At 38.8% G+C, this 12502-nt stretch overlaps 1 pseudogene; it reads left to right on the top strand.

Moving 5' to 3' along the window:
* The first annotated feature begins 9988 nt into the window (after nucleotides 1–9988).
* LOC110317067 lies at nucleotides 9989–10877 on the top strand (annotated as a pseudogene).
* Nucleotides 10878–12502: the final 1625 nt, after the last annotated feature.

Consider the following 12502-nt stretch of genomic DNA (forward strand, 5'->3'; position numbering starts at 1 on the left):
TGGATTTATCTGGAGGATATCATCCTTAGTGAGGTAACCCAATCACAAAAGAAGTCACTAGATATGCACTCACTGATAATCGGATATTAGCCCAGAAACCTTTATTACCCAAGATACATTTTGCAAAATACAAGAAAACCAAGAAGGAAGACCATCATGTGGATACTTCATTCCTCCTTAGAATAAGGAACAAAATACCCATGAACTGATATAGGTACAGAGACAAAATTTAGAGCTAAGATGAAAGGATGGACTATCCAGAGACTACTCCATCCGGGAATCCATCCCATCGTCAGTCACCAAATCCAGATACTAATGCACATGCCAGCAAGATTCTGCTGAAGGGACCCTGATGTAGCAGCCTCTTGTGAGGCTATGCCAGTGCCTGACAAACAAACAAGTGGATGCTCACAGTTAGCTATTGGATGGAACACAGGGCCCCCAATGGGGGAGCTAGAGAAAGTACCCAAGGAGCTGAAGGGGGATGCAACCCTGTACATGGAACAATATGAACTAACCAGTACCCCTGAGCTCGTGTCTCTAGCTGCATATATAGCAGAAGATGGCCTAATCTGCCATCATTGAGAAGAGAGGCCCCTTGGTCTTACAAACGTTATATGATCCATCACAGGGGAAGGCCAGGGCCAAGAAGTGGGAGTGGGTGGGTAGGGGAGCAGGAGTGGGGGGAGGGTATAGGTAACTTTCGGGATAGCATTTGAAATGTAAATAAAGAAAATATCTAATAAAAAGAAAGAAAGAAAGAAAGAAAGAAAGAAAGAAAGAAAGAAAGAAAGAAAGAAAGAAAGAAAGACAGACATACATTTGTGGCTGATCACTGAGTTCCAGAGATAAGGAAAGACAAGAACCGACAGACAGACAGACAGACAGACAGACAGACACACACACACACACACACACACACACACACACACACAAACAAACAAACAAAAAACCAAACCAAAACAAAAATAACAACAAAAAGCCCCACATGCTTCAGCGTGCTATTTCTAGAAAACAAAATGTGATCAATCTGACATTATTTTCTTCTTGTAATACTTTTTAAAGAATATATCATTAAAAAAATATATATATCATTTATTCTTGTTTTGGGATATTTGATGTTGAAAGTAGGCAACCATGAAAACAAAAAATGCATTGTTCCACTAAGCTACATGCCCAGAAGTGTTGAAATGTTCTTACCTTAATTCAATGATAGTGACTATAAACCTTATTTTGAAGATTGGAGTTTTTAATTTGACATTTTCAGAAAGTCTGGGAACCATTAACCTGAAAGACAAAGTCCATCTTTGATTTATATAGTTAGGCTCTGTTTTATAGGTTTATAGAGAACAGAAAGATTTTATGATGTTCAATCAGCAAGGTAAGATAACTTTTTCATCGAAAGTCATCCACATGGCTCACTAGCATTTTCTTCACCAAACTAGGTTTTGTTGTTGGTAGTAGCAATGGTAAAATACCATCTCATTTCATTTATATCTATATAATTTTCTCTACATCCATTCTCTACAGCCTAGTTCTCTCTCTCTCTCTCTCTCTCTCTCTCTCTCTCTCTCTCTATATATATATATATATATATATATATATATATAAACATTTATAAAGAACCTTAGTATCTAGGAAAATGGAAACCTATTAAGCCAGATTAGGATCCATAGGCTCAGATGCATACTCAAAGTCAAAGCTAGCTAGGAGCATGGAGAAGGAGATTCATGAGGAGTGGGACTCAATAATCTTGCTACAAATGGAAATCATTGTACATTACAGGAAAAAGAACTGGGCATGATGATAAAGCAACAGAGCAATGGGGGCACAAATTATATCTTGCATAACAAGAATTATTCAAGGAGGCTTAAGGTGCTGAAGCAGGACTTCCTTGTGGAGCAAAGTCCACAAAGAAATCAAGTTTCCAAGTTGCATGTGGGAAGAGGGCAATGGTATCTACCATGAATAGCTAAGGAGAAAATAGCTTTAAGCATTTTGCATTGCAAATGTGTACAGCTATGTGTTTCTAAGACTAGTCCCTTCACATAAACAGGAGGTAAAGAGAAATCAGTGCCAGGAATACTTGATGGTCCCATTTATTTAAGGCCTTCTATATTAATTGGTTCCTACCTGGAGGAACCAAACTGACAGAATGACTACATATTTTTAAAGTGGTATTCATTAGATTAGCTTGCATAATAGAGTTTGGACACCAGAGAAGGTAAGAACTCAGGACCTGCTCAGTCCATGAGGCTAGATGCCTCACTCATGCCAATCAGTAGATGCAGATCTATAAGAATCCTGGAAAGCCACTGGTTTTCAGTGCACATTTCAAAGATGAAGAAACTGGGTAAAACATAGCATTAGTGTTGGTAATGACAAATGGATAGTACACTTGCAAGTAAGAGTTGAGGGCAAGGAACACTGCTTTTTTTTTTTTTTCTTTCTTGGCCCTCATTACATCTAGGTCAAAAACTCTTGGGACAGATCTTCTTCCATTAATCCTTTTTGAAAATGTCATCACAGACACTTTCAGAACTGTGCATTTTAGTTAATTCCATACTGATTCAAATTGACAACCAAGATAAAAATCATGTGTCCAACCATTTTTAAGTTGAAGTTTAGCCACATTTTCCTACATTATGTTTAATTTCTAGGTAATGATAATAATCTCATAATTCTTCCCAACATGATATAATGATGGGAAACAAAATATGTAACATTTTCCCCATAACAGATGTCAAATTCTATACTCCTCTAAAAGTATAGTAATAGTTATATTTTTAGTATTTAATAAATAAATGATAACAACTTCATAATAGTTAACTGCTAGTACTATCTCGGTTGATATTGCATTAAATGGTAAAGAAAAACTTAAATGCAAGTATCTGCTTACTATATGTGTATATCTGTACAAACAAAGTCTTAACAAAATAAGACAAAAACACAGCAATCACAATGCTTGCTTTTACAACTATAACTTAGCTTGTCTTTATAGTTGGCTTCCCCTACTATCCACTTAATATTACTACCACTCGCAGCAAGCACCTCATAGACTCTTGTTTCTTCACTGAGAAATGTGATGCACATCTTTGTTCCTGAAGGTCTAGATCATTTACCATCATGACTGGATTGAGTTGTTACAGTTTCCCATTGTCCTTAATCTCAGGTTATAGAAACAGCAAGTGATGCCCTAAACTATCTCCTACACTGCATCCATATTCCTCCTTCCACTGTGGAACAGCATTCTAATCTTCTCCCAGTCATCTGAATTAGCAATGTAATATAATTACTGTTTGGGTTTGGGCTAGGACAGGAACTGATGCAGGAATCTCTAGGTAGAAACTGAAGTACAGATCATGGAAGAAGGCTTATTGATTTATTTTTCATGTCTCACTCAGATTGCTCATTTGTACAATGAAGGACCACCTGCCCAAGGAGGCACCACCTGCAGTAGGTGGTGCCCTCCTACATAAATCAGTAAAGAAGACAATGCCTTCACAGAGTTGCCTACAGACCAATAGAATGAGGTAATTCTTTAATTGAGATTTTCTCTTCGCAGATGACCCTAGCTGATGAGAACTCTATAGAAAATTTACTCTATATATTACTCAAGAGGATAATTTGCCTTAGTTCCACCTGGAACCTCAAACCAAACACCTTTCATTAACTTACTATATTAGGAACTCAAACTCTTTCTGGAGCATTGTGGCATATGTGTATAATCTCAGTTCTTGAGAATCTGAGACAAGAGAAGGGCAAGTTCAAGGATAGTCTGAGCTATAGAGCAAAATCCTCTCAAAAGCAAAGTAAAACAAACAAAACGAGACAAGAAAACTAGACATTTCTAAAAGAGAAGGAATTTTTTTGTGTGTGAGAGGTGACTTAAAATGTAGAAATCTATCAGGAGCCTTCACCTTGTTTATGATGGTTCAGCAGTACATAGAATTTCTAAGAGGAAATGGTATTTTCAATTTAACAAAACAAATATACTGAAGAACACTCACTGGAGAACTCATATGAGATATTTTTGTGAAAATCAAACCCTTACCGTCTTAGTTCTGAGAAACTGTGCTTGTTATTATTTCTCTTGAAGTATTATCTGTAGAATCAATTTTATTCCAGGGAGAAAAGGAGAAAAAGTAAATTCATAAGGCTATTGACAGAACAGGGAAAAAAATAGAAGAAAAGAAAAAAAAAGGTTCAGAGAAGAGATTTAAGAAAAGAAATAAGACAAAATCAAAAACATCATATAACTCTTTGTCGAGTGTAGGAAGCCAAGATATCATTCAAACAATAAGCCAGGCACTTCTGACAAAAAGTCAGAAGTCTTGTAATTCCTAAAAGCTTCATAATTCATAACTAGTTCTGAGTTTGGTGAGACAGTGATGCCTCTGACATACAGGTCAATAGGAGATTAAAATCCCATTTGCTATTCTATATAAATTGGAGGGCAGTAACTAGATATAATTCGAGGGAGCTTTCAGCTTAAAAATTATTTATATTAGATATGTGTATGTGACAATAATAATCCAAGAGAACAAGGCTATCAATTTGAGGGGCACATGAGAGGGGTTCAAGAGAGAGTGGTTCTGAGGGGAGGGAAGGAAAGAGGAAGTGAAGCAATTATATTTTAATTTGAAATGCTTTTAAATTTTGCAAAAAAAATTTTAATCTAGTTTACTTCTAGTCATGAAACAGGATCCAATCAGTAGTGAAAAAAGTCTAAATTTAACCTGTCACAATCCCAAGGCAATAAAGCCATGGGAGAGTGCTGTTTACTGGCTGGCTCTACCCAATGCCTGTTGCTGTTCTTGGTGGCCTAGGGGGCAGTACTAAAGAGTACAAAGGACAGATTCTGGAATGTCAAAATTTACATGTTAGACACCTTGGCTCAGGCAACGGACAGAGAAATGAAGCCCTACCATCTGTGGCCAAGAGACAACCTCAGCCACTGAAAATAACTCTGGCATTTAATAGCCTGAATATGAGGTCAGTAGCTAAATCAATCCTCACTGCCACTTATCTGCTACCCACTGCTGTAGTATCTCAAAACTCTAAACCACCTGCCTAATACTTGGCATCTACAGCTATGTCTCTCTAGTTGAGTAGTTAATTCTACGTAGGTATTGGAAGCACAAAGAAAAGTCATTCACTTGTACTGTTTCCAGTATTGTGGTTGCTTTTTCCTTTCACAATCAATCTATGTAGGAGACACCTCCAATATAGAACATTCAACACTTAGGGAACATGATCTGGTGAGTAGGAGGATAGGAGAACATGTCTACCCCACAGACAGTAGAGGCCCGTACACACAGAAGGGAGTGACTAAAATGAAGACAGAGCTGATGGACATCAGGTGTTTTTCCAGCACAGGATCAACACTACAAAGCATAGAAAGGAGATCACAAGTTCTACAGACCTTCTGAATGCATGACTGGAACTCACCAATTTTAAGAACCTAAAAAAAAAAGTTTACCTTATTTTTAGAATCACCATGGCAATTATTTTACTTTTTAAAATTGGTATTTTAATTGGTTATTTTGTTTATTTACATTTCAAATGTTATCCTCCTTCCCGTTTCCCTTCTGCAGACTCACTATCCCTGTCCCTCCTCCCTGCTTCTGTGAAGGTGCTTCCCCACCCACTCCTGCCTCACAGACCTAGCATTCCCCTATGCTGGGCCATAGAGCCTTCACAGAACAAAGGTCCTCTCCTCTCATTGATGTCAGATAAGACAATCCTCTGCTTCATATACATCTGGAGTCATGGGTCCCTCCATGTGTAATATTTGGTTGGTAGTTTAGTCCTTGGGAGCTCCAGGGGGTTTGGTTGGTTGATACTATAGTTCTTCCTATGAGGTTGCAAGCCCTTTCAGCTCCTTCAGTCCTTCTCCTAACTCCTCCATTCAGGACGCTGTGCTCAGTACAATGGTTGGCTGCAAGTATCCGAATCTGTATTGGTCAGGCTCTGACAGAGCCTCTCAGAGGACAGCTATATCAGGCTCCTGACCGGAAGCACCTCTTGGCATCAGCAATAGTGAATGGGTTTGGTGTCTGTATATGGGATGGATCCCCAGGTAGAGCCAGTCTCTTGATGGCCTTTCTTCAATCTCTGTTCCCCTCTTTGTCCCTATATTTTCTTTAGATAGGAGCAATTTTGTGTTAATATTTTTGAGATGGGTAGGTGGCCCCATCCTCAACCAGGGGCCATTCATAACCCCTGGCTATTGTCTCTACAGGTTCTCTCCCCTAACCCCTTTGTTGGGTATTTCAGCTAATGCCATCCCCATTGGGTTCTAGGAGCCTCTTGCTTTCCTGGAATCTGGGACTTTCTAGTGGATACTCTCAATTAGTCACAAAAGAACATACATGGTATGTACTCACTGTTAAGTGGATATTAGGCAAAAAGCTCAGAATATCCACGATACAACTCACAGGTCATATGAAGCTCAAGAATAAGGAAAACAAAAATGTGGATGCTTCAGTCCTACTTAGAAGGGAGAACAAAATAATCACAGGAGGTAGAGAAAGGGAGGAGTTTGGGAGGGGGGGAAATGGGGCAGGATCAGGTAACGAAGGAGACAGGGGAGATGTAACCTGTCAGGAAATTGAATTTTTTTCTCAATCTCTTTATTTATTTATTTAGATATTTTCTTCATTTATATTTCAAATGCTATCCTGAAAATCCCCTATACTCCCCCCCCCCGGCCCTGCTCCCCAACCCACCCACTCCCACTTCCTGGCCCTGGCATTCCCCTGTACTGGGGCATATGATCTTCACAAGACCAAGGGCCTCTCCTCCCATTGATGGCCGTCTAGGCCATCCTCTGCTACATATGCAACTAGCGACACAGTTCTAGGGGTTATTGGTTAGCTCATATTGTTGATCCTCCTATAGGGTTGCAGAGCTCTTTAGCTCCTTGGGTACTTTCTCTAGCTCCTTCATTAGGGGCCCTGTGTTCCATCCAATAGCTGACTGTGAGTATCCACTTCTGTATTTGCCAGGCAGTGGTATAGCATCACAAGAGATAGCTATATCAGGGGAAATTGAATTATTTTTGTTGTTGTCATTGTTTGCTTGTGTTTTCTTTTTAGTACTTTGAATAATGTCTTTATTGTATTATATTTGTTAAAAGAAAATATCTAATAATAAATAAATAAAACCCCATAGTAGCTGTCTTTTGCTATTTTGTGGGTTCTTCTTTCTTCTACCCTTCTTCACCCCTTTTCTTCTAACCTTTCAACCCCCTAACACTAGATAGGAGAGAAAAAAAGTATAGAGTTGAAAGGAAGTGACATTATCTTTACACTACCTCCTGCTGGTTAGGGATGCTGACTTCTTTGGGACAAGTTTGACTTTTCCTATCAAAATATCTAATCTCTTCTTGTGGCATGACAACTTAACAAACCACAGCCAACAGAAACCAACCAACAATCCACCAGGCCTCTCAGAGCCTTACCATTTATCTACCTTTTGAAAGGCCCCCCAGAGTTCCAAACATCACACAATTGTAGAAACTATCTGCTGCTGGCAAATTCATGCCTATGCATGAGGCAAATGATAGTTTGCTGCTGTGCTCAATCTGAAGCAGCCCCATGTCCAACACCTAAGATTAAAATAAAAATATATTCTTATTTCTGTGGGTTTTTTTAAGAAATCAAAATTCCCAAATTAACACTAGAGCCCATATTCTGTATATTCCTGCCACACTGCACATACCCTAGCTAGTGAAACTAGAAGATGTGGAAGATGTGGGGCCCCTGTCCCTAATAAAATATTTCATAACTCTGTGTCTATCTATCCTGGTTTTGTGAAGCCAGAGCAAATATGAATGTTTTTTGTACATACCTAACTTCCAACACTCCATCTGGTAGGGAACTTGGTACACATTCCTTCAATGGCATATTTACTCCAGCTGGCAAGGAATGAAGACACTTCTTTTGCTCACAGCACATACTAGCACCCTGCATGTGCACCCTAGCTGATGTCTTGCTCTTGGTCCTCCTTCTGCTTGCAGCACACACTTTCATCACAAAATGTACACCTATAAGAATAGAGGATGTGTGAACCCCACCCAGGACAGCGTTTCTATTGCTGTGATAACAACACCATGTCCAAAACCGGGTTAGAAGGAAAGGGTTTCTTTGGCTTGCACTTACAGATCACCGTTCATCATTAAAAGTAATCAAGGCAGGAACTCAAACAGGGCAGGAATCTAGAGGAAAAGCTGATGTAGAAGTCATGGAGGAGAGTTCCTTACTGGCTGGCTGTACTCCACAGCTACTGGTATTCTTAGTGGTCACCCTACAGTCCGGGGATCTCCAACAAGCTTGGGTCTTCTTCTGCAACTGAGCTGTCCTTTTACCAACAACCTCTCCTTGGTTGTGTTCATGATGCCAAGTATAGACTTATCAACATGACGTCTTTAATCCTTGCCTTTAACTGTTACCAAGGCTGCACCTTCACCAAGTGGCTTCCCCTGGCTTCTCACAGTGTCAGCCCTCAACTGCTCTCCATGGCCCCTTCATGCCTTCAAAACCAGTACCACCTGGGAGACTCATAAACATAACCAAGTTCAGCTGCCAGCATGAGGTACAATATTGGCTGGCTCTGGAATACAGCTTCAGTGTGCGAACTCTTATGAAACAATTCCTAGAAGACTTTGTCTTGATGATGCTGGTCTTTTCTTAATCACTGCTAAATTTTCAGCTCCAGCTCACCAATAAAGGTTTCAATTTAATGTTTCTGGTCTCTTGTTAATCTCAGCTGATTCTTTAGCCCCAGCTAATAAGAAACCAATTCTTAACTCAAAATATGCAACGGTCCTGATAGAATCTTAAACTTTCCTCTGAACATCACAATCCAGGCCTCAGTAGTGTGTGTTTCTCTCAACACTCTTACGTTCCAAGCTCCCACACAACAGCTCACAAAACTTTGGACACTCAGTGGATTTTCCAGTCCAAAGTTCCTAAGTCCTTCCACAATCCTAGCAAAAACACATAGTCAGGTCAGGCACAGCAATACCTGACTCTCTTGGTACCAATTTCTGTCTAAGGGTGAGATGAAACACCAGAGCAAGCCAGTAAGCAGCACTCCTCTATGGCCTCTGCATGACCTCTTGCCTCCAGATTCCTTCCCTGTTTGTGTTCCTACCCTGATAGCCATTGATAAACAGTGATGTCAAATTGTAAGCAAAATAAACCCTTTCCTCACCAAGTTGCTTTGGTTATGGTGTTTCATCATAGCAATATTAGCCTAAGACAGAAATGGTCTCCTGAATTAATTTGAATAGAACACAGACAAGAATGAATTAAGTCAATTCAAGATATGTAAATAGAATTCAAGGATGAGATAGAAATACTAAAGAGAAACCAAATTAAAATGATGCCAGAAGCAAGGATTTTTCTAAATCAAATAAAATATCATTTGAAATCTTCATGAACAGAATAGATTACATGGAAGACAAAACACTGGGACTTGAAGATAAAAGATAAGGTATACAAATGAGATGACTCAGTCATGATTAATGATAAATGTAAAATCATATGAATAGAACATTCAAAATATTTTGTACACCAGATCTATGAATGATGGTCATAGATAAATTCCACAATGACGGCATAGAAAATATTTTTAATAAAGTCAGAAATTTTTTAAATGTAAAAAGATGCTCACCCAGGTATAAGAAGTATATAGAACATTACATAGGTAGGACTAGAAAGAAAAACATATTATAGTAAAACCACTAAATATACAAAACAAAGAAAGTGTATAGAAAGTGACTTTGAAATTTTATGTCCTTACCCCACCCACTTCTGTTCACTCTTTCAGCAGCTTCCTTGCCTCTGTCATGACTCCCCATGATTATGGATTTAACCTCTGGAATCACACACTAGAAAATGTTTCCTTTTATAAGTTACTTTGGTCCAGGTATTAAGACTTTTATAATTAGGCCTTTGTCTTCTCTCAAACCTGCCTGAAAATGTCATACTTCAGCCTGGAGACTTACAACGAGAACCAATCTGAGGAAGACTTAGATGAAGAAAGTGTGGTTTTAATGCTGGTCCCACTTACTGAGGAGCCAACCACAGAATATCCTATGGAATCAAAGGTTTCTTCAACCATAGACCACAAACTACCAGCCCATTCTCTGTTGAGGCATCAGGGAATCCAACACCATCCAAGAACAAGAACCATACCAAGCACCTGTCCTGCGCCCAACCTGCCTCCTAATAATGATGTGTCCCAGAACACTGTTCCGGAGTGGTGTCATTATCATAACTTGAGTATGGATGGCAAGAAAGTTGAGGTTTATTCGAGGCTTTGGAGGCATTCATATTCTAAACAAGAATGTTATATTCCCAACACTTCGCATGAGGCCAGAATGAAGCAGGGTCCCAAGAAACCCAAGATAGTCTTCAGAGGAATCGAGCCTCCAAACAGCTGCCGAAATAAGAAGCAGGAGAGTGGTATCCTGGAAATTCTAACTTCACCTAAAGGGTCCACTTTCGCAGCCTGGGCAAGGACTGCCATGAGAGCTGCCCAGTCAATGTCTACAAATCGATGTCCTCTGCCCTCTAATGAACAGGCTTTTCTGTCACAAGCCATTGGATTTAGATGGTGTGTTGTCCATGACAGGCAGCTTCCAGCAGATAAGAAAGACTGGGTTTGCCTGCAATTTCTTGCTACTCGGACCTGGGTTCCAGACACTCCTCAAAGGATGAATTTTCCTTTCCTGTTACCAGCTGTGTTATCCCAGAACCAGGAGTGGAAGATCATTTGCTATGTCCTGAATGTGGCAGATCATGAGAAACTTTAAAACTATAATCTATACAAAGAAAAATGCCCTACCTCCAAATATGCCACCGTAGACAAGATCAAGGCTTTACTCTGATCAGAAGGGAATGGAAGAAGCAAAGAAAAACATTTTGTATCCCTATTACGGCTAAACAAAACAAAACAAAACAAAAACCTGTATGTCAGTCTTCTGAAGCCCCTCCTCCTGTCTCCCAGCAGAGTGGAGACTCTGCAGGCAAATCAGCATCCATCACTAATAACACCCTGCTGAATCTTAACATCTGTGGTATCTCATGGTGTTGTGCTGGATTTGCTAAATGCTTAGCTATCTGAGAAATGATTTTGTTTTAGTGTGTTTGTTTTTACTGTACTTTTTTTTTTATAGATTATTTTGTTGGGATAATGGGGAACAGTTTCAAATTAGCAAAGCAGAAAGTACTTTTTTTGTATATATATATATATATATATATATATATATATATATATATATATATGGTTTTTTTTTTTGAGTAAGACTTTATCATATAGTAACTCTAGCAGGTGTGGAAATTCTAGGTAGACCAGAAACGTGTGGTGATTTTCCTAAGTGTTGGGAACTACATGCCTGTACGGCACTACCTAGTCAATACTGATATATTATTGTCTATAGTGCAGGGTTCATTGCTTGTGCTAAACAATCTGGGTGTTGACAAGTGTTTAGAGTGCCATACATTTGAAATCATATAGTATGCTTCCATTCAGATTGGTTTTTACCTGGCAATATGCATGTGAGAAATATCCATGTCCTCGATTGAAAAAACATTTTATAATTATATTTTTATAAAAATGAATTATATAATTAATTTTAATTTATATTTTATTTAATTAACTTCAATGCATTTTCCCACATCACTCTCCTCCCTCCAGAAACTCCAAAAGTGCCCTGCTACTTCTTTTCAAATTCATGACTTCTTAATGTTTAATTATTGTTGCATATATATGAAAATAAATACATAAAGGCAATCTGTTGAGTCCATTTTATGGGGTTTTTTGGTCATTGTTTTGTGCTTGATGGTTTATTTGTTTGGCTTTGGTGTGTTTTCTTAGGGCTGACCCCTTGGGATGGGTAAACATTTATGTCCTCATCTCTGGGAATATCTAATTCTCCCTCTCTCAGCCATTTTATAATTCCTTGAAGCCCTTCACCTAGAGGTAGAACCATCATGTGATTTTCCCCATCTACTTTGGCTTATCAAATGGTATCATTGTTCAAGCCTTGCTTAAGCAGCCATACTTCTGAGATTCCATACATATGTCTTCCCTGTCATATTTAGTAGTTAGTCTTGCAGCAGAATTCCTGGTCCTCTAGCCCTATCAAACTTTCCACTTCCTCTTCTGCAATGTTCTTTAACTTTAGGTGAAGATTCAATTTTAGATATGCCATTCATGGATGGGCACACCACAGACAGTTGTTCTTTGAATTTTGACTTGTGGCTTTCTGGGGTTTTGTTTTGTTTTGTGTTGCTTTGTTTTGCTTTGTTTTTGTAATCTGTCTGCTATAAAATGAAGTTTCTTTGATGAGAGATGAGAGCTTCACATATCTGTGGGTATAAAAAAATATTTAAAATTAAGTTAGAAATTATTCTAGTTAAGAAAAGTGGCAGTAGTTGATGTTCCTCGGTGATATATGACATGACTTAGATGTTTGGCTAATACCCCA

This window comes from Mus pahari, chromosome 1, assembly GCF_900095145.1.
Source record: "Mus pahari chromosome 1, PAHARI_EIJ_v1.1, whole genome shotgun sequence".
NCBI classification, from domain to species: Eukaryota; Metazoa; Chordata; class Mammalia; order Rodentia; family Muridae; genus Mus; species Mus pahari.